The sequence below is a fragment of the Ruditapes philippinarum genome, unplaced genomic scaffold, assembly GCF_026571515.1.
Source record: "Ruditapes philippinarum isolate M1 unplaced genomic scaffold, ASM2657151v2 ctg2618_1_1_1_1, whole genome shotgun sequence".
In the NCBI taxonomy this organism is placed as follows: domain Eukaryota; kingdom Metazoa; phylum Mollusca; class Bivalvia; order Venerida; family Veneridae; genus Ruditapes; species Ruditapes philippinarum.
Window position 1 is genome coordinate 128,282 of NW_026856738.1, and position 24,552 is coordinate 152,833.

General features: G+C 30.9%; 1 protein-coding gene across 1 annotated transcript in view; it reads left to right on the plus strand.

The window, feature by feature from the left end:
- Positions 1-24,552, plus strand: part of LOC132747555 (guanine nucleotide exchange factor DBS-like) — a gene marked incomplete at its 3' end in the record, with an annotated part of 72,617 nt that overhangs the window by 35,268 nt on the left and 12,797 nt on the right.

Consider the following 24,552-nt stretch of genomic DNA (forward strand, 5'->3'; position numbering starts at 1 on the left):
TTTTGCATAAGGCATTGTCTGGTAGACCTCTACCAAGATTGTTCAAATTATAGCCCTGGGGTCAAAATCGGCCCCGCCCCGGGGGTCATTGATTTTCACTATATGTAAATATAGTAAAAACTTAAAATACCTTCTTGTAAAGACCCAAAAGGCCTAGAGCTTAGATATTTTGCATAAGGCATTGTCTGGTAGACCCTTACCAAGATTTACCAAATTATAGCCCTGGGTTCAAAATCGGCCTGCCCCGAGGGTCATTGATTTTCACTAAATGTACATATAGTAAAAACTTAAAATACCTTCTTGTAAAGACCCAAAGGGCCTTGAGCTTAGATATTTTGCATAAGGCATTGTCTGGTAGACCTCTACCCAGATTGTTCAAATTATAGCCCTGGGGTCAAAATCTGCCCCGCCCCGGGGGTCATTGGTTTTCCTTTTATATATATAGTAAAAACTTATAGTAAAACTTATAAAAATTTCTTCTAGTAATTGACAAATGCTAAAGGTTAGATATTTTGAATGAAACATTGAGAAATGAACTTCTAGCAAGATTGTTCAAATTATAGCCCTGTGATCAAAATTGCCCGTGCCCTGGGGGTCATTGATTTTCAATATATACATAATAGTAAAAAAATCAAAAAAATCTTATTATCTGAAGGTACAAGGCTTAGAGCTTTAATATTTGTTAAATGATATCATCTATAGGTACTCTACCAAAGTTGTTCAAATTTTGTCTCTAGTGTCAAAATTAGCCCCGCCCCGGGGGCCATAGGTTTTTCTTATATGTATATAGTAAAAAAACTTAAAAAAATCATCTTCTCTTAATTTACAAATGCTAGAGTTAAAGATATTTAGCAAGAAACATTGTGTAGTGACCTCTAGCAAGATTGTACAAATTATAGCCCTGGGGTCAAAATTGGTCCCATCCCCAGGGGTCATTGATTTTCACTATGTACATATAGTAAAAAATTCTAAAATCTTCTTGTCTGAAGGTACAAGGCTTAGAGCTTTTGATATTTGGTATATAATATCATCTATGGGTCCTCTACAAAAGTTGTTTTAATTATGCCCCTAGTGTTAAAATTGCCCTGCTCCAGAGGCGATTGTTTTCCTTATATGTATAAAGTAAAAACTTGAAAAATTTTCTTCTCTGAATTGAAAAATCTTCTTCTTTGAATTGACATAGGCTAGAGGTTAAATATATGGCATGAGACTTTGCGAAGTGAACCTTTACTAAGATTGTTCAAATTATAGCCCTGGGGTCAAAATTGGTTCCGCCCTTGGGGTCACTGATTTTCATTATTTACATATAGTAAAAAATAAAAAAAAATTTTGTCTGAAGGTACAAGACATAGAGCTTTGATGTTTGCTATATAATATCATCTATAGGTCCTCAACCAAAGGTGTTCAAATTTTTCCCCTGGTGTCAAAATTGGCCATTCCCGGGGGCAGTGATTCTCATTATATACATATAGTAAAAACAGAAAATAAAACAAATATTTTCTGAATGGGAGAAAGCTACAGCTTAGATATTTGACTTGAAATGTTGTTTGGTGGACCTGTATCAAGATTGTTTTGAATTAAACCCTTGGGTCCAAAATTTTGCCTTGACCAAGGGGACAGTGACCTACTTTCTTGTCCTTTGATGTACAGCAATGAAATTTTGACCATGTGCACAGTTTTAGTTGTAAAATTGAACTTTGATATCAGGTGACCTAGATTTTGATGATGTGACCTACTTTCTTGTCCTTTGATGTACAGCTATGAAATTTGAACCATGTGCACAGATTAAGATGTAAAGTGAACTTTGATTTCAGCTGACCTAGATTTTGACAAAGTGTCTTACTGTGTTGTCCTTTGATGTAGTCATGAAATTTAGGCTGTGTGAAATATGACCTTCACCACCAAATCCACTAGACTCTCGTGCATTGATATATTCCTACTCTGATCTTTTATTGAGTTAACCACAGATTTAACCACTAATCTAATAATAACAATTAGATTATTTATAAGGTCAGGGATCTATACATTATGACAATCTTTAAAATTGTATAGAAACAAAAAAAATCTGTTCCTACACTACTATTTAGTATTGTATTAATGCGGTGGCATAGCATTTTTCTCAAATGCAATCTTGTTTTAGAAAGTAATAAAAGGCAAAGTAGTAAGTTTATCATTGTAAGGTTTTATTTCAGAATCAGTTATACTATACCTAACAAATTTCATAATTGTAATCTTTAAACAGATATGTATACTCAAAGCTTTGATGACATTGTGGTTTTTCTAAATTATAGCATGATTGGTTTTGAGCATTATTTATTTATTTAACTTACGTTATAAAGAAAGCATGTAAACTTATTTATAACCAGTAATTGTCAAGTCATAACCAAGGTTCAATGGTTCATATCCAAGTGAATTATATCATGATGATTAATGGAGTATTTTTTTTTTGTGTAACCTCGGTTATGAAGTAAGCATGTATTCTCAAGTCACACTAGAAGTATGGCTCATAACCTGAGAGGTAGACACCTGTACCACTGACCCAAGCAACTGCTACTCCCTACAACTGACAAGACTAGTGCAACTATATAGATTTTTTTGTTGACAAGAATTTAAATGATTATAGTTATCAATCATTTGTCAACTGCGGCAATTGAAAAATTTAAACTAAATTGTCAGATTCATGACAGGACTACAATTTTATTTAATTACCACTGTCACCCCATAAATAATTTATTGATTGTTGTTTTAAAAAAATAAACATTTATTTTCTGCAAAAAATTCAGTTAAAACTTGTTAAATGAACAATGATGTCCTTTTTATCCTTTCTTTACTATTTACATGATATCTAAGAATGTAAAAATCTAATTTGGATGTTTCTTTCTTTTGTCAAATGAAAAAGTTTGAAGAGTAAAAAAACAACAACACATATTTACACAACATCTGTTCATTCATTGCCTTGATTGCACAGTCTTGTTATTTTATAATTGATGAATTACCTTCAGGGCAGTGTGTAGCTCAATTACTTCCCTTTAATTAAATTAATGCTCGTACAGTTGATGTGAAAATAAGGTCAGTGGAGAAGAAAGACCCTTGACATCGTTAAATTATGATAATAAACTTCAAGGTGAAAGCCTGTGGCTTATGAGAATATAATCATATACAATGTCTTAGCAAATAATTGTGAAAAAGTGAAAAAACTTTTTGCTGCTTAAGTCTTAACTAATGATTTTTTACATGTGCTCAAAAACTTGCCTGACTCATTGAACAATGAAACAAACATGTCTGAGTTGTAACTTTTGATGTGAGCTACTTAGCCCGATAGGGAGGGCATCTGATTAGTTATCGCTGATTCGATCCTCTTGCAAGGTGAAATTACTCCGCCATAATTGATTAAAGACATTGAGTCTAATGTTCATGTGTCTCTCAGAAATTATGTGGGAGTAGTTGTCTCTTACTTGTGGAGAAATTGGTAATTGCTGGTTAGGTATCCAGGGAAGCCAGTTAGGTGGCTGAACTGCCAAGATATTACAAATAATGTGTTGAAATCAGGGTAAAAAAAAAAACAGAAAAAAACAAACAAGCAAATTATTGATACATAGATGGAAGTTTAGAGTGAACTGTCAAGCACTAAGTTTAGAGTGAACAGTCAGATAGTAAGTTTCTGGTCATATTGCACTGGTCAGATTGCATGAGTGTTAATTTAGGTCTGATAATGTAAGGCAAAATGTGTATATTAAGTTAGTGTTCATTAGTATACATTTTCAAAATTCAATTGTGCAAAAATGGTTTGCCTGTTTGGTCAACTTGTTTTTCATAGATGGTCACTAATTAAATTTAGCCTATTTAGTGTTTGAAATTATTTCCTTTTATTACATGCTTTTCAGTGGTTTATAGAAACATATCTGTGAAATTATCAATTTGATATTTTTCACTGTTTTGAATTAAAGCCTGTTGCATAGTATTGAAAATTAACTTAATAACGTGACAACGTAAATGACATTGTATTATTATTTGGCACGATTTTCATTTACTGTTAGGTTAAAATGTTTTTTTAAACGTTTCTTTGCATATAATAAAAAGAAAAATTGTTTAGTTTAGTGTAAGATCGAAATATATTTCACCTTGTGAACACCAAAAGTTTATATTTCCAATTAACCAGAATAAATGTGTTCCAGTTCAATACTGCAGTGTTGGAAAAAGAAATAATATCAAACACTAATATTTCTTGAACATTTTAGCCCCCAAAAAGTGAAGGTTTTCTACTATATATTTTACTGTGAGTGTATTTCTATTGAAAAAACATGATGTTATGTACTGTGCAGTTCAATTTATATTGTGACTATTGTAAAATAGAAGTTAATATAGGACATAAAATGTTATTTATGTAATGTAAAGTGAACAGTTTAAAGCCACAAAAACTGGTATTTGCCTTTTAACATAAAACTTAATTGAAATTATACAATTGAGAAAATTTGAGTATTATAACCAGTCCTGTTAGGATATTATTCCTTCTTATCAAAAGCTTTGGTGCCTATTGTATTAAAAGAAGACTTTTTAAATTCATCCGAATTTTTATTGATATTATTTATTTTACCGAATGAAAAAGTTTTAATTCCAGTTTAATGTCTCGAAGTATGTTTTTCTTTCGGACCAAATAACTTAGATCAAATATTGTACAGGGGGGTTATAAAAACTGTTTACATTCTCTGTTTAGAAGGAAAACATGTTTGGTATTTAAAGTTTGCAATGAATGTAATAAAAACGTGAAAATGTTAAGGCACGCTCCTGTTGATCAGAAATATTATCTTTTATGATAAACAGGATCAATGGGTTTTACTTAACTTTATTGTATCCAGGATCAAGTATAAGAAATGAAAGTCTATACATGGTCGTGTATTGTTTACGTGACACGAGTGACCTTGCGTAAATGTTGACTTTGTATTGTATTTTTGGAACCTTATCGGCACACAAGTAATTGGGCAGATTAATTTGTAACGGCCTTTTATTGAATCATTGAACTAAATAAAGATATTGGTAGATGGCATGACCCAGAGACTTAAGGAGTTTTATTGGTAGATTAGAAATGTTCAAGTGAAATGAAACGTATAAATGTTTAACTTTCATTGTACTTTTACATATTTTGGAATTCATATGAACAATGAATTCTTTATGTCTTTACTCAAGGGTTTTTCTCATTAAACCACAAAGGTTTGTTGAATTGTTTAAATTTTAATATATCATACTGTCAGGAGCTATAAGGTTCATATAAATTCTACTGTAATGATCCTTACCAATTGTTGTGGGAGTTGTTTTACTTTGAAAAACTTGCACCTGGCCTGTCTTATACCGTCTCTGTTCTATCTCTGCTGATAAATTTGGCAAGAAATTTCAGTTTGCATTACTCTTTTAGGAAGAATTTGTGATTTTAAATGGTAGCAAGAGTTAATGAATTTATCTTATTTTGCAATTTACTCTTTTTCATGTTTGCATGTTAAGCAATTCTTTTACAACTTTATTTCCATTTTGTACACATTCAAGTCCATATCTACAAAACTACTAAAGGGAAACTTCACACACTTACTTGAGAGCATAATAGGAAGTCGCCTGACCAAGGCTTGTAACTCGAAACAGGGATTTTTGACAGAATTATGGCCCTTTTTTAACTTATCAAGGATCTTAATTGCTTTACTATTAACAAAGCAAAGAAAAGTCGAGCATCCTGTCCTACCAAAAGCTCCTGTTATATTAAAACTTGATATGATGTACAACAGGACTATTCAGGAGGGTCATTATATAAATATTCAGTAATACACCATAAAAGGTTATGTCATTAAGCTTAAGATCTATAATCAAATAGGAATATCTTAATGTGTTAATCTACATGATATTTTTAATATAAAACGCTCAGTAATGAAAGCAACTTTACCATTATAAGTGTCAATGGTTTTTTGGTGATAATTATCTGACCTTTAGGGCATTAAGAATTAATGCTAAATAACATAATGTTATATCCGATGACTTTCTATTCTTTCAGCCTAACAAAACATGAACAATATAATACCAGTTTTTATTGAGGGCTAGGTTTTGAAAGTTGTAATTGATATCGTGTAGGGTTCTTTAGTCCACTATAGTAAAACTTCACTTGTATATTGACAGTTGTCTTAAAATATTCATGCTCGTATGCGTGGTGTTTTGTTTTTCTTGCACGAGACAAGATAGCGTTGATAAATAATGTAAAGATTAAATGAGATATAATAAAAGGTGGTAGATTAAAGACATTATATTGAATGATAAGAGACGTCTGACTGTCACCAAGTGATATCATATTGTGAAACGTAAAGAAATTTATATTTTTCATTCATTGTGGGATTTATATCAATACAACAATAAAAGTCTCAGACGTACATGAAATAAAGGTAAAGCTTTTTAACTATTCACAGTTTTATCGCTTTAAGGCATTATTATTTATTATCATTATGATTTATCTTCATCTTTTCTCAAATTTGTGCAATTGACTAAGTTTTCTCTTGTTTCTAACTTGAAACATTCTGTTATTAATGTAAGAGGTTTTTAAGTTTGATAATGTTAAAAGATGAACAGTCTTTTTGTAGAGTGTAGACTCTGCACAGATCTGTAGTCTGGTGTTGCTTTAGTAGCAAAAAATTTCACTTTGATAATAATAAAGTTAATTCTGCTTTAAGCAGGTGCTTGGGGTCGTGGGCGGTAGCTTTCACTTACCACTATCGTCCATGAGCAATCTGAATCAATCCAAGCGCGGAACATTTTCATTTTTGTTAAGGGATTTTGATTTTGTTTTTTCTAGATATTTCATGAATTGTTTTACCATCAAGTGCTAGTTTTATCATCTAATATAAAAATGTTGTTGTTTTTTTTTTTCTTCTATTCTGTTACATGTAAATCGTGTACAGCTGTCACTTTGAAAAATATGCAGCTGTGTGGTTTAAATGATCTTGTCTTAAAAAAAAAAATTTGAATTTTGTAATCAATAGTCAATTAAATTTTCATGATTCTACAGTCTGTTGGTCAATTGTTCAAGCATGATTAGAATTGATGATAGTTGCTGGCATATTTTATAAATGTAACTGTTAAGTTCTTATTTTTCAAATTTCGGAGTTTGATTCAAATAACCGATATTGTTATAGAAACCCTGATTTTAAGTCCTACCTAATTATGGGATTGTTTATAATGTACCATTAACTGGCTGAATTTCTTAATTGGACTTGTCCACCTTCCATATTTAACTGTCAATTATTAATTTTGGGGATATCAAGATTGAAATTTAAAAGTTGGTCAGCCAACAGTATCTAAGAGCCTGGTCAGACTGCATGGATGTGCAGGCTCTGGCCTGGCCCTATATATGGGGATGGCAATTTAAAGTCTCATCACTTTTTTATGCCCCCGCCATGTAATGGCCGGGGCATATAGTGTTACCCTGTTCCGTCATTCCGTCCTTCCATCCTTCCGTCCTTCCTGTCATTCCGTCATCATCAGTTTCCGTTCATTATCTTAAGAACGGTTGCACACATTCAACTCAAATTTGACATATGGATATGTCATGACAACATACAGGTCAAGTTCGAATTTGGTCATGGTTCGATGATTTTTGGCAGAGTTATGCCCCTTTTACTTCGAAAATAATACGAAATTTCAGTTTCCGTTCATTATCTCCCCAATGGTACAACATATTCAACTCAAACTGGACATATGGATATGTCATGAGAAAATACAGGTCAAGTTTGAATTTGGTCATGGTTCGATGATTTTTGGCAGAGTTATGCCCCTTTTACTTTGAAAATAATATGAAATTTTCTGTTTCCGTTCATTATCTCCCCAACGGTACAACACATTCAACTCAAACTTGACATATGGATATGCCATGAGAAAATACAGGTCAAGTTCCAATTTGGTCATGGTTTGATGATTTTTGGCAGAGTTACATTGCCACTTTTACTTTGAAAATAATATGAAATTTTCAGTTTACGTTCATTATCTCCCCAACGGTACAACACATTCAACTCAAACTTGACATATGGATGCGTCAAAGGAATGCACAGGTCAAGTTCAAATTTGGTCATGGTTCAATGATTTTTGGCAGAGTTATGCCCCTTTCGCTTTGAAAGTAATATGAAATTTTCAGTTTCTGTTTATTATCTCCCCAATGGTACAACACATTCAACTCAAATTTGACATATGGATATGTTTTTTGGAATGCCAAGGCCAAGTTCGAATTTGGTCATGGTTCAATGATTTTTGGCAGAGTAATGCCCCTTTCACTTTGAAAATAATATGAAATTTACAGTTTCTGTTCATTATCTACCAACAGTGTTACATATTCAACTTAAATTTGACATATGGATATGTCAAAGGAATGGGCAGGTCAAGTTGGAATTTGGTCATGGTTTGATGATTTTTTTGCAGAGTTAATGTCCCTTTCACTTTGAAAATAATATAGATACATCTTAGGAATAAGCAGTTTGAATTTTGGTTGTGGTTCAATGATTTTAGACAAACTTATCTTTCCTGAATATTGAAAAATTTTGAATTTCAGTTTCAGCTATCATACTTTTAGCCATTATTTTTGGCTACAAATATGCAATATGCTATTTTTAAAAGGTTAAGACTGAATAATTTCAGTGCCTTGAACATTGTATGAAAATGGTTTGTGTTAACATTGAAAAGTTTTAAGGGCTTTGAACTTAAAATGAAAAAATAATTAATGCACCATCTGAAATTTTGGCTGCTTGCGGGGGGCATCCGTGGCATGATGACACATTTCTAGTTGGTTCTAGCAGTCTGGTTAAGGCTTTAATTTAAGATTTAAACTTATATGACTTACAGATTTGATATAGTGAAATATTTTATCAACTTTAACAGTTTAGGTAGTGTTCAACACCAGCTGGTGTTTTATATAAATTTGTATAAATATTATTGAAAACTGTTGATAATTCCTTAAACAAACAATTGTTCTATTGAAATGGATAAAAGTTTTAGTTTTTGCATAACAGTGTCACTGGGATAATATTTATTTATACTTTGTTAGTTTTAATGTTTTTATTAGAGATATGTTTACAATAAGGATTAAGAGTCACAATGATTACCTCAGTGTGACATGGTTTCCTGCAGTCTGGAGCCAGCTTATGACATCTCTGTAGTCTAAATTGCTGATTGTGCAGTTTAAATATAATATTAAAAATACCTCAAGCTCACAAATGGGCACTCAGAACAAGTGAAGCCTCAGTTAGCCTAATTAATTAAGGTAGAGCAAGCATTGAAAGCTTTTGCAGAATCTACTATACATAGTATAGTTTTTTTTCCATGGACAGCTTTAAATGAAATAATTTTGTGAATGGTAAAGAATAATAAAATTAACCCTTGACCAACTATATTTCTATAATGGATCTGGCATTTTTTTTTAACCAGGTTTTCCAAAGGAAAAAACTGGTTATTAGATTGAGGTATGTCGGCGGGCGGGAAAAAACTGGTTGTTAGATTGAGGTATGTCGGCGGGCGGGTGGGCGGATGGGCGGGCGGGCGTAAACAATTTCTTCTGTGCGCAACTCCTTCTACATTTCTCAACGGATTTTGACCAAAACTTTCACAGAAGCTTTGTCATCAAGTGCCCTGGCGCATATTGTCGGGGTTTTGCGATTGGATAATATTTGACCTAATTATGGCCCTTTGTTTTTTTTCCTTATATAGAATATATAGTGAACATTTTCTTCTGTACACAACTCCTCCTACATTTCTCCACGGATTTTGACCAAACTTTCACAGAACCTTTGTCATCAAGTGCCCTGGTGCATATTGTCGGGGTTTTGCGATTGGATAATATTTGACCTAATTATGGCCCTTTGTTTTTTTTCCTTATATAGAATATATAGTGAACATTTTCTTCTGTGCTGAACTCCCACTACATTTCTAAACGGATTTTGACCAAACTTTCACAGAAACTTTGTCATCAAGTGCCCTGGTGCATGTTGTCAGGGTTTTGTGATTGGATAATATTTGACCTAATTATGGCCCTTTGTTTTTTTCCTTATACAGAATATTTAGTTTGAAAAATTTCTATCGTGTGTGCAACTTCTCCTACATTTCTCAACGGATTTTGACCAAACTTTCACAGAAGCTTTGTTATCAAGTGCCCTGGCACATATTGTCGGGGTTTTGTGATTGGATAATATTTGACCTAATTATGGCGCTTTGTTTTTTTCCTTATACAGAATTATCAATATATAGTGTACAAATTCTTCTGTGCTGAACTCATCCTACATTTCTCAACGTAATTTTGTTCAAACTTTCACAGAAGCTTTGTCATCAAGTGCCCTGGCACATATTGTTCAGGGTTTTGTCAGGGATTGGATAATATTTGACCTAAAATTATGGGCCCTTTGTTTTTTTCCTTATACAGAATATATAGTGAAAAATTTCTATTGTGTGCAACTTCTCCTACATTTCTCAAACGGATTTTGACCAAAACTTTCACAGAAGCTTTGTTATCAAGTGCCCTGGCACATATTTTGTCGGGGGTTTGTGATTGGATAATATTTGACCTAATTATGGCCCTTTGTTTTTTTCCTTATACAGAATTATCAATATATAGTGTACAAATTCTTCTGTGCTGAACTCATCCTACATTTCTCAACGCATTTTGTTCAAACTTTCACAAAAGCTTTGTCATCAAGTGCCCTGGCACATATTGTCGGGGTTTTGTGATTGGATAATTTTTGACCTAATTATGGCCCTTTGTTTTACCTTATACAGAATATATAGTGAACAATTTCTATCGTGCGCAACTTCTCCTACATTTCTCAACGGATTTTGACCAAACTTTCACAGAAGCTTTGTTATCAAATATATAGTGAACACTTCTTCAGTGGCAATTCCTCCTACATTATTCATGTTTTACATTGCACATAGTTACATTGTTTGTTGCTTAATGTATTTGTATTTCAAATACAACATATTTATCTACAATGGTGATAATTGAAAACCTGGTTTCATGGCATTGCCATGTTTCTTGTTGAATTTGAAACCGTCCATTCCAAGTTCAAGGGATTTCAATATCAATAAAAAAAGTTGATCTGCCAACAGTATAGAGCCTGGTCGGATGCACAGATGTGCAGGCTGGCCTGGCTCTATACTGGTGGCAAAGGCTGATCACTTGGTTCCAACAGGTTAAGGGTTTACTGTTTTAATAAGATTATATATGGAAATAAATGTATATTTAAAGGTCAGTCAATAAGTGGCTTGATTGTATGTTATTTATATAGATAGGAAGGTTGTTTATGGAAAAGATTACTTGTAATAGTTTTTATATATAAGTGTGACCTATTTGTATTGTAAGATAATTGGATTATATTAAAATACTGTGAAATTGTTTAATTTTCGTCAATAGAATGTATATAAAATTACAGGTTGTTTTATTGCAATATTCAAACATTTTTACTTAAGTCCAGATTATAAGAAAGTGTAGAAATTTGAATGTTCCTATAACATTCAATGTATAAAAGTTTTATGTAAAAAATGACAACAAACTTTTTCAGTTATATTTTAAGACAGTTTGTTTGAGAAATTCAATCATTTCATAAGATATGTTAAGTGGATTTGGATGTTTTGTGAATATAATGTTGGCTGGAAGAAAAACTGAAATGCAGTTCAGGTAATTTATATAAGTATAATGTGTTTATTGTTTGTTTTTCAAAATTATGAAAATAACGAGTAAAATTATTAATGATTTATATTGAAAATTTTACATGTATTTTGTGTTATAATAAATAACTTTTGAATGACAGTTGCATTGTAAGGACTTTCTTTTAATATACCAGTATAGACAATGGCGGGCAAGCCTCACAGCCGGAATCTAACGTCACTCGGGGAGCTAGATATTAAGCTTAATAATTAAACAATAAATGACAGTTTTTAATTTACATAAATTAAATGATAACTGTCAGTTCTGGTAGTGGCATGTATTTATCTGTGATATGTTATAATTGAGAAGTATAAATCTTTGAAGGTTTTGACTGAACCTATGTATATGTAAATGATCAAAGATGCAAATGTAATAGTTTCATTGTGAGGTGACATATCAGTGTGAAACACTTGCTTAAGGTGACCTCATAAAGCACTGTTTCAGTAACAAGTTCAAACATATTAGTCAAATGGTGACAGCGTTTATCTAAGAGGATACCAGAAATTGTGTATTCAGACTTGTTACCAGCAGTCGTTGAGTCATTTATTTTTACGAAGCTATTGAAAAGTGAAAAACGTCTAAACACAGGAAATATAGTAGGTGTACTACGATGGAATGTTTACTTTAAGACAGTGGTAGGTAGAGAAAGTGACGTTGATACAGTCATTATAGGATGAGAAATGTTGTTTTTTTTTCTTTGCATACCAAAATAATAGGATTGCCACTTAATATATGATATAATATTTTTGTTCCTTCTTACTGTATATTACTTTATGGTAATGCATCGGTCACTTGTAACCTTCGGTCAATGTCCCCCATCACCATTGATACCCTCAAGCCTCATCAGTGCTTGCAAGATTTATTTTTTCTTATTCTTACAACATAGTCAAAATATATTAACATGCCAAAGCTAGATTCTGGGATTATGTAGAATCTCGCTTCTACAGGGAGATATTACCCATACTCAAAATCGCACAATATCTCATCGCGTAGTACAATTAGTTGAATTATCTTACAACAGAACTGCAGAAATGACTGTATTTTTTATTGCAAAATATGAAGACTGTAATATGCTATGAACCCCAAAAAATCAATGTAGTGATTGGTTTGCAGAAAATATAAAAATACTACCCACAGAGGTGTCATAGCTTGTCAAGCTTCCATTAGAATAGGAACACATATCAAGTAGTTTTGATGTAAAATCAATTCATTGTTTCTGTCTATTGTGAGATAATTGACACTGTCTGATCAATAGATCAATTTTTATCAGGTTAATATTTGAAGAACCCATTAACTGGAAAGTATAAAAAAAAACTTGGAAGTTCCAATGGTACTGGAAGGTCTTTTATTGAGAATCATACAGATAACAGATTGATTTGAGAAAACCTTTCTGGTTATAGAAAAACCTGTGACACAATATACCAGCCAATCCTTGTAAGCCTGCCTGACCCACCTCAGCTAAATTATATGGGAAAATGTTTTATTATCACCCCTTCGAAGTCAAAATATACAAAAAAATAGTATTCAACTGTGTTGCAGTAAAAGTCTTGCAGTAAAATATGGTGATAAAATGTAGCAAAAGCAGCATATTTAATCGCACATGATAGGTAAATAATTACTTCAATCATAAATCATTTAAGTATAGATGACTCCATTTTAGAAATTTAGCGTTAGTACAAGCCCTTAATCTCTCATCTAGTAAAGACCAGCTCTAATTTATGTTCTGGTATTGTTCTTTCTATAAGGGTTTGACTGTATTGTAATTTATATTTTGGAAATTGTGAAATAATTCTTCTTCTTTTTTTGCACAGTAATGTAATCACTCCAAAAAATTGCATGAGAGATATATAGCTGAGAGATAATCATTATTTATGGGAACTTAAATTTTGTAGAAAATTTAGATTTAAAATGACAGAGATTTCACGCATATTTAAATCCTTAAACTGTATGAATTTTACAGATTTATGGCAAGAATTGCAATTTTAACGTAAACCAAGATATGTATTAACCGATTTGACAAATGTTTAAGAATTTGTTTAAGGTCACAAGTTAATTCTGTGACATATAAGATGCACTGTTTAAATTATGTATGTATTCAACATGGTTTGTAAAACACATTTTTTAATGCAGCGAGACCATGTTTATATTTCTACTTTACTTTTATCTTAAAATTGCATTAATCATTTTAGGGCAGTATAATTAATCCTAATTAGAGGATGATCTAAGAAACACTATCCTTTGTAGTAGAAAAAAACAACAACAAAAAAAACACACAAAAAACGAAAAACTAAAAACGTAAAATAAAAAACGTAAGCCTACGTTTTCATATCATTCAAAATATTTAATGTTCGTTGTCATTCAGTTTACATAAAAGATTAAATGTTTAAATTTTTCCTATTTACGCTCATGTTAAAACATGAAATTCAAATTTTACGCTTCAGCGTTACAAATTTGATCGTTATTTTGTTAATTTTATATCGGAATTTTGGTCATGTGCTTATAGAGGCTAACGAATAAATGTAGAATTGTCGTAATTTATTAATATAGAGATAGGATGTTGGTTTCAGGACAAAAAGTCAATGCTCGGTGTTTATAGATTTATACATTTGTGGTAATGAAGGAAATAGATTAGATACGCTAGGATAGATAATTGACTGCTATAAACACAACAGCATTTATGATAATTGGACAAAATTGGGAATCAATGGAATATTTATATAGAAAGAAGTTAGTGCAATAGTCGCAGTTTGGGGCATTGGATTTAAAGTGTTAGATTTGTATAGGGATATTAAATATATATGGACAAAATGGCTGTATCTTTGAGAAAAATAGCAGGTAATTTAATTTTATAAAACATCCTGATCGTATAAATCTAGAAATATGAATATCTGATATATGAAACTCTTCTTTTGTGTTTAATGCACTTTGATTTTCTTATTAATTTGTTCAAATATTTTAAAAGAAAAATAGTACATAAATATGTTTATTATGATAAAGAAATAATACCTCCATGTCTCTTATTATGTTTTATATTGTTTTTTCTAAATGATAATGTATTATTTCCTTGTAAATTGAATTAACTTTTACATTGTTGAACAAATTTATGCAATAATTGATGTTCTTTCGGCAAAAATCCGACAGCTTTATTATCGCACTTGCTGGGAAGTTATATAAATGATGCACTGCCTTTACAATAGAAAATAGAATAATTAATGACATGCTCTCCTTTTCAATTTATGATTCAACAATTAAAGTGACTTGCCCATTTGAAAGTTCATTATTCTTTGTATTTATAAATACATCACAATGCGTTATGTTAAAATTAGGTTTTTTTTTGTTCAATCAGTTTTGAGTATATAATTTGTGACAAGAATAATTATGTACCCAGGTATAAATCATATATTATTAATTATAATCCTTATTTCTATATTTATTACATTTATGAAGGTTAGATTCTGTTAATCTGTCGTTTTGCAAATATTAGCGGTTGTACTTCAAGCAAAATTAATTTCTCTTTTAGCATTATTTTAGGCACCTTACAGTGATCAAACTCTTGTTGTATAGTTCTTTTGTTAAGTATTTGAACCGACAACGACAAAACCAACATAATGGGTTTGCGACCAGCATGGACCCAGACCAGTCTCCGCATCCGCGCAGTCTGATCAGGATCCATGCTGTTCGCTATCAGTTTCTCTACTTGTAATAGAGTTGGTAAGCGAACAGCATGGATCCTGATCAGACTGCGTGGATGCGCAGGCTGGTCTGGATCCATGCTGGTAGCAAACCCAGTTGTTTTTGTCGTGATGCGGCTCATTTGTCATTTGCCCTCTCACAGCTGTAATTTCTTTCATATCAGAAGCAACAGCTAAAAATTACTTCACTGTTAAAGAAATTCTATAGAACAGTTTTAATTTTGCCTATATGTCTATATGAAAACTCCCGAAAACGTCCTTAAGCTGATCTTGCTATACAATTGTATATGGATGGTAAGAAGTCTATAATTGTCATATACATTTAATGTGCAAAGCATCTTTCCTGATGGAGCGTCCGTGGCCGAGTGGTTAAGGTCGTTGACTTCAAACCACTTGCCCCTCACTGCTGTGGGTTCGAATCCAGACAGGGACTTTGGATTTTTTCATGTGAGGAAGCTATCCAGCTAGCTGACGGAACGTCGGTGGTTCTACTCAGGTGCCCGTTCATGCCTGAAATAATGCACGGAAGGGCACCTGAGGTCTTCCTCCACCAGTAAAGCTGGAATTGCTATATGACCTTTACTGTGTCGTTGTGACGTAAAACCCAATCAAACAAACATCTTTCCTGATCAATATATTGTCACTTAATGTGCACACAAAAATTCACTTGGGTTATGTTATATATAAAGTGGCCTGGGCATTATAATAAATGGTATGAATGCATTCATTTTATTCTACTTTTATCCCCAGATATAAAAGAAGGATTTAGGATGTCTTATGTTTGGATGAATTTCTAAAATAGAAAGAATTTAATCATGAAGAATAATCAGCTTTAGGCTTTGTTTGCTAAGACAGTTGAAGTTACAATGTTAACAAATGATATCGTGTGAGAATAAACATTAAATTATTAACAAAACTATATCCATGACAACTAAACAATTAAAGTTTGTAGGATACCATAGTGAAGATGGGATTTGGCAATGTGACAATGTCTTTTAATTGAAGAATGATTTTGATTGGGTCATGCTGTCTTGAATTCATGAGCGGAATTTTTCATTGAATTAAGTCCTTATTTAGTAATGTATTCAGTTTGTCGTAAAAATTATGTTTTCTTTTGCAAGCAATATGATAATCACCCGTAACTTTTATTCATTTTGATGTATATTCAATTTGCATTTTCTAATTAAGGATATGCATAATTATATTCACATATATAATGAGTTAATAGTGATGAATATTTGAATTTCAACTATAAGAAAAACCACCATATTGACCAGAAATGCATAAGGTAAAATCTTGCATCGATTGTTTTCACCGCTATTCCCAGGATTGGGGTGAAGGGGTAGTGTTGTAACGGGAGTTGATTCAGGTTCATTAATATGTTACATAGGAATGTGCACCCCTGAAATGGGTGGCTTGGCCGAGTGTTTAACATGTCGGGCTAGTAATCTAAGGATTACTGACCGCGTAGGTTCAAACCCTGTCAGGGGCAAGCCATTGTTTCCTTGAGCAAGAAACTTTAAATTCATTGCTAAGTACTGGTTGGTTCCAGGAACAGATTCAAGAGTGTTTCATTACACAGCTTCCAACACAATCGAACTAAAATAAATTTGTTTAAACTAACTGCGAAATGTTTGTAAGAATTATGTAATGAAAACTTGATCAAAGTTAAAGCTGCATTATGTTACAGTAGTTTAGGAGGAACATCTTGTAAGACAGATAAACATACATTTTATTGCTGCACCAGCTCGCAACTTAACATTTGATCATTAAAGCTGCTATTAAACATTTAATGTGGCTTGTCAATACCAATGGCCGAGGGATATAAATTCACCTCAAATATTTAACCATGAAACAAATTTTTTTTCTAGGTTTATTGAATTTAACCAGCAGTGGTGATTGGTTTTTGAATCGAAAAAAAAAATTGTACATTGCTACTTTAATATGGAGCCCATTGAAAAGTTTGATTTATATTGATGGAATAGAATGGAATGAAATAATAAGTGAGTTACAAAAATTATAAATATTTAATACACATTGTTATCTGTATTAGAAATGTTAAACAATATTTGTAAAGAAGCACTTATGATTTATTATCATATGCTTTGAATATTTTAGCTGACCGAAATAAAAAAAAAACTTTGGCTCGATTACTTGTCAGACCACAATTCTTTTATAGTTCATTTGAGCATGTAGTTTGTAACTCCCTGAGCATTTTTTTTATTTTTAGTAAATTTAGCTCACTGGAGCACATAATGTTATACATTGTAGCTTGCCTGACCATATTGTTATAATGTTGCTAACTTGTGTATTTTATTTATACCATACTCCATAATTATATAGCTAATAAAAATACTGTCATTTGCCCAAAATTAAGATGTTTTCATTCAGGTGAGCAGTTTAAGGACTTTAATATAGTTCTTGTTGTCATGAAGGTGGATAACTCAGCAGAGTTTCAATCCCTTTTGAGCTTGAAATGAATAAATAAATCAAAAGAAAATTTAAAAAAAAAAAGGCCCACCAAGTGTCTGAAATTGTGATTAATAAATTAAATTCAATATCTTATGATTAATTGTCACATAATAAATTATTTAAATTAAAAGGTATTGTTGTTGTTTTTTTCTCTCAAGAAAATGATTATATGATTTATCTCGGTCTGTATTTTGAGAAAAATTTATGACAGTAATGATTTGATTGAGTTATAGAATAACTTATTACATATGGAGAAATATCTTCTTTCTGTAACTTATTGTAAGCATTATAAGGGGCACTGCTGGTTCATTATTTCTTCCCTATTTTCCAATGCATAATTGCACTTAATTAAAGTTTTCCTAAGGGAGATATTTCATGATGGTCAACATGTATAATTATACATTGTATATAATAAGTAACATATGGACAGATTGATTTTTTTGCTGCATCTCTTTGTCAAGCTTTATATATTAGATTATTAGCTTATTTATAATTAAACAATGTAAGCAATATGTTATCTACCTTTTGAAGTGATCTCTTTAGCAAAATGTTTTCATTAATATATGTAAGGAAAGGAAATTTAAGAATTTCGGAGTACAGTTTCATAAACTGACAGCAAATCTATTGATGTACTTTATATAAATATTCATCATGAAATGGTAAAATCAATACATTACAGTACAAGTTTGAACTGAAGAAAATGAAAACATACTTATTTAAAACCAAGAGAAATATTAAATTTCAACAGCATTCTCTGTTAAACATTATTATAAGCAGAATTCAAAATTGAAGGAATGACTTGCCAAATTGCCTGGAATAATTACAGACAATTCAAAGTACTAAAATTCAAACAATAATAAACAAATGCTTACACAATCAGACAGTGCAGGTAATTGCATGTGCATCAGGTGGTCTTATCTATAATGGTGCAATGGTTGCATTATATTAAAGCCAGTGTCATTATTGCTTTAGAGATCAAAAGGATTTAAGGTCAGACTTGTTCTGAAAAATTCAGTCTAAAAAGTTAATAATGTTAAACTCTTATAGTTACACACCAATGTTCCCATCCATCACCCCCCCCCCCCCCCACCCACCCACAAAAACAACAACAACAAAGAAACAACAACAAAAAAACAAACAATAATGACTTAAACAAAGCAAATGAACACACAAAAACATAAATTTAAGTCAAGAGAAAATTTGATTTGTTGTTTTCTCAATATCAATTCAATATTTTTTGTCGATTTCAGATACGGTAAATTGCTTTTTTTATGTGTTAAAATTAGCTTAACCCAAGGCTGTTCAACACACTGGTTTTAATGTATTTGGCGGTTTATCACCCATTTTAATTTTATGATCAATTGTAAATAATAGATGACTTCTTTTATTGTCAATTGATTTTAGCCCATTATATACTTCAGACCATGAAAGAACTTCTTTCATAGGTGTTCAATATACTAGTCTGTTTTTATTGAATATATTTTATATGATGCCAATGAAAATTTGAAATGGATATAAGGTCATAAATAAAAAAAGTCAATGGACTTTGAGGGTTGACTGGTTTTTGATGCAAAAGGTTTTATAATGCCTGTCTGCTGGTAATTTATAAACAGTAATTATGGTAGTTTGATTCATTTTGAGTATATGAAATAATGGAATGGAAAGACAGAAAGGAAACTGATTTTTAAACCATGATTTTTAGGTAAAATTATATACTAGATAATATGTAGAAAATATTATATTTTCACTTTATGAATTCAATGATATAAGACTAAGAAGAAGTGAAGTTTTGATTATATTGATGATAATTGATGAATTTGCATTAAATTTTCTCAATACATGTTTAATTAATACAATTTGCAGATTAAGCAATTGTGTTATGTATATCTTAACTTTTCTTTGGAGAATTGATATACTTAGAAATCTTATATTTTTGACTTTTACTTATTGTTTTTTTTAAATGAAAAAGTCATATTTAGTATTGTGTTGGAAGCTAATAGCTTATAGGCATGATGCTCAAATTTGTTCCCAGAACCAACCAGTACAGAGGAATGAGTGTAAAATTAAAGGAAAACCTGACAGGACTTAAACACACTTAAGTTTTGAGTTTTTTCTTGCCCATTTTGTATTACTGTCTTGTTTATTAATAAATTCGGAGTGAAGGTGAAGTTAAGCATAATATGTATATGGTTTAATAATTTTTAGTTTATAAAGGAGTGAGATAGTGGGAAAGATAATTAATAAAGTCCAGTAAAGACTCCGCAATTAATCGTTGAAGTTTGACATGATCATTTGTTTCTTAATATCATGGCTGTCACAATGTTGTACGACCTTTCTATTGTAATATATGACCTTTCTATTGTAATATATTACACTAATGTTGTAACGTACATACTTGTACACACCATGCTATATATATATATCACAGGCTTTGTGCCATAATGACATGCCGTTACCATCCATATAGTATGTTACACATCCTATTAGTTCATGTTACAATGTGGTAAAAAGCTATAGCGTGTAATGATATAATATAGAAGAATGTTTTAATGGAATGCTCGGACATAGATATGTAAGCCCCAGTGTTCACTCATACTCGCAGCTTTTTCTTATTGTTTACTCTTACTTTACATTTCAACATTTCATTTGCATTCTGTTACATTTGTTCCTTAATTACCAATTCACATAATTATTGTGTAACGGGTAAAAGTATGTATGCATGTACTTTTGCAATTTGCTTGGAAATAGTATTGCAGTAATTATAATGATCGGGTAGTGAAAATTATTTGAACACTCGATTTAAAAAATGTTGGAAAGTTTATATTTTGGTTTATTAAAGTATGTATTATACTTTTTAACTGTTTATTTATTAATTTTTTTACTGTTTACATATTAGAATTAAAAATCATTATTACGTACATGTTATCATTGGTCAGTAATTAAGGTCAGTCTATATCATTAAAGTTTGATGCTGACTGCTTAATTTATTGCATAATTAACATTAATAGGGAATTGGTCTATAATGGAAGGTCTGTAATACAATTAATAATGATGATAGTATTTAAACAAACCATGAAATAATTATATTTGAATGTTGTTTGCAAGTTCCAATTTGACATACATTTATATAGCAGATGCTAAATAAAGTGTTTTGGAACAAAATATTATTATTCATCATATAATTAAATATTCATACAAAATCACTTACAACTTTATCAGATATATTCTCAGATATTTTTTTTAAAGAATATTTCATAAGGACTGTTGAAGTTGTCCAAATGATACATTTCTATTGTTTTTTATTCAATATTTGAAAATGTATTTAATATTATGTAGACCAATCCACCTTAAAATCTTTTAAATTATCAATTGATAATTTCAGACTTATTATAAGAGATTCATTATGCAAAATATGCAGATTTGAGTTAAAACTATATGAAATTAGGTTGTTAACTGTATGACAAACGTGCGTTAATAGTGAAATAATATATTATAATATATATCACAGCTCCTCCCTTTGGCTACTTGGGAACATAATCATATTTCATCATGAAGAAATTGTTTGAGTTGTACGTGCCTTCAGCATTAATGATATCATTTCTTGTTTGGAGCATAGGAGTTTACTATCTTGTCCTATTTTTGTATTGTTTTTACTTTTTAAAGGCACATTTTGCCTCTCAGAATGAAATAAATATTTACTTTAGAAAGGGGAAACATGAATTTTATAATGTTTAAAGGCACATTATGCCTCAGAAACAAATATTTGCTTCTTTATATATAATAAGAAAGGGTGAATATAATTTTATAATGTTTGAATAATGGTTTTAGAAAAAGTTCAATGCCTGTTACCTGAAGAAAGTAACGATAACATGTGAAATGATTTGGCATAAAAACTGCAGCGAAATGTAAACAAAGTAACAAGTATTTTGACTTCCATACAAAATACTAATTCACTTCAATTCAACTGTACTAATTGCCAAAACCAATAAATGAAACAGATGGATGAGGTATTTACAATATACAAATGCATTAGCAATGATGAAATATCACAAATGAAAAACAGTTCAAAAGAAAAATGATTCAAAATAAAACATGATGAAAGTTTTGATTGCAAATACATGTATATAATTATGCATATTATAAATTATTTGGACGAAGTACTGTAAATTCTAACCATTATTTGAATGGGGTATTATATATTAGCAAAGTATTGTCAAGTATCAATCTTAAATGTGTTGTAATGTTTGATTTTCACTGAGTAAAGATTTCTGCAGGAAATTGCAAATAAAAGGAAAATATTATGTAAAGAACCTTGAAACACTTTTAATTGTTCTGAACCCATTTTTATAAAAAGAAACTTTTTCCATGGTTAAAGCGTTGCAGCCTTGACTTCAAATTTTTATTGAACTGTTAAGAATATAAAATTTAATTTATGCTGATTGTCCATGCTGGCCAATCCCACAATTGAAAAGGAGTCAATGATTTGTACAATTTGAATATAATGAAATAAAATAAAAGTTAAACCGGAAATGTGACAAGAGGGGGTTGTCCCCTCAGGTGTGAAGTAAGGTCGTAATACATTGACAGCCTCAATACAAGAAACTGTCATCTCCTACATTGATTATTACCATTGACAACTTTAACCTAGATTTTTATATCATTACTGACACCAGTGTGAACTTTTGAATAATGAAAAAAAGTGATACCATGTGCAAATGAATTTGAAAAATTAAAAGAAAAAATTTGGAATTTACCTTAATGGAATCTTCATCTAAATTCTATTCTATTTTGAATTAGATGTGTTTGGAAATCACTCATGTCAGTCAGGATTTTGAATATAGTGATAAAAATTTATAGAAAATGGAAATTGAAAATGTGAATGTTGAAAAATTGATAAAGTGAACAATTACTTCTTGTTTTTTAAGGTATAATACAATATGGAAGAGAATCGATTTGAATATTTCAGAAGCTGCTTAAAATTGATTTTTAAGAATTTGAGAATTAGGAAACTTGTCACATAAAACTTTCAGGAATAAGACTTAGTGAGGATATTTAATTTCCTCATTGTTTACTCATAGATAGGTCTTGTGTATTAAACTTTTGGGGATTTTAAGACTCTGGCCCATTTTCTTTAGGATAGAGGACAGTGTGACAAACCAGTTTCTAATTTTGAGGGTTTTTTTTTTAAACAGAATTTTTAAAGAGGAAATTATTCTAGTTTTCTAAGTCAGAACAAGTCTGGGAGAGAATAAGTTTGGATCAATTTACAAATCTTTTGAATTGAAAATTGTAAAGATGTTAATTATTGACAAGAAAGTTTTCAAAGTGATTTATTCAGTATGAGTTATAGACATTATTAAATGAAATAATAGCATGACAATTTAAGATTTTATCAGTTGACTGGAATATTGTTAAGATCAGTGAAATGATTAGAGAGTTAATGATCGGCTATTATGAAAGTTTGTAATTGTGCTATATATAGACTGTTGTCAACTGAAATCTGATCAATGCATTTATTCTGATATAAAGTCGCGAGCTGTTACCGAGGTACACATTAAAAATAAACTCATTATCGGATATCTTTGCTTTTCCTGGTGTTTTAAATGAAAAAGCATAATATACACAGTGCGATTTCATTGATAAAAGATTGCTTGAAATACACGTTGATCAAATTTGGATAATACATTCATACTGGAAATTTTTCCAAATGGAAAAATAAATGATATTATTTGAAATTCACATTGGAATATATATTCATTTATCCTGCATGGTGCAGTTAGAGTGAATTCATGCTGGAAATCTTTACAAGTGGATCAGAAAATGGAAAATATTCTAATTTAACTTGTACTTCACAAGGCATAAAATTTGCATGTTTCAATGTTCAACTGAGAGTTTTAAACTTCTGGTTACCAGTAATTGTGTGCTGTTACCCTGTTACAATAAAATAAATTCCTAGGGGAAATAATTTCTTTCTGTTATTAACTGGAAAAAAAATTATACAGCTGCCTCCAATAGTAAAATAACTTTAAATTGTCATCAAATGAAATTTTTATATACTATTTAATGTTTTGATTGTGAAAATTGAGCAAAGAAGTGCTTAAAAACTTAATAATGAATGATTGCACCAAAAGCAGTTGTTAAAATCAGTGAAGGAGGATATGAACTTTGTGCATTTTGTATTGTGTTTGACAGCAGCATTAAAGTGTAACAACGGTCATTGATCAAAATGTTAAAGTTTGTCGTCAAAAAGGTAATTATGCTCCATTTTCATGTTTAAAAAACTTTGTCATCAAATCACTGCATGTCTTGATGATTTTTGCATTACGATGATCAAATTGTAGCCGATCAAATTGTAGCCGATCAAATTGTAGCCGATCAAATTGTCAAATTGAAGCACATCACTATGCTTGTTTGTGTAATTTGCATTTACAATTGGTGAGGTTGAATTGAATTAAAAATTAGAGAAAAATGGAATCCTTAAAGAAAGACCAAAATAGCACAGCTCGTACCATAATATCTTTTTCATACTAAATATGTGAAATTATAGACTTGTCCATCGTTCAATCTGGACAATACCATTTATCATTTCTAGGGAAAATTTCAAAATTTTTAATTGTGGTTGTGGATTGAACTTGAAAAATTACAAACATAAACTAGAGGCTAGTTTGTTTGTTTGTT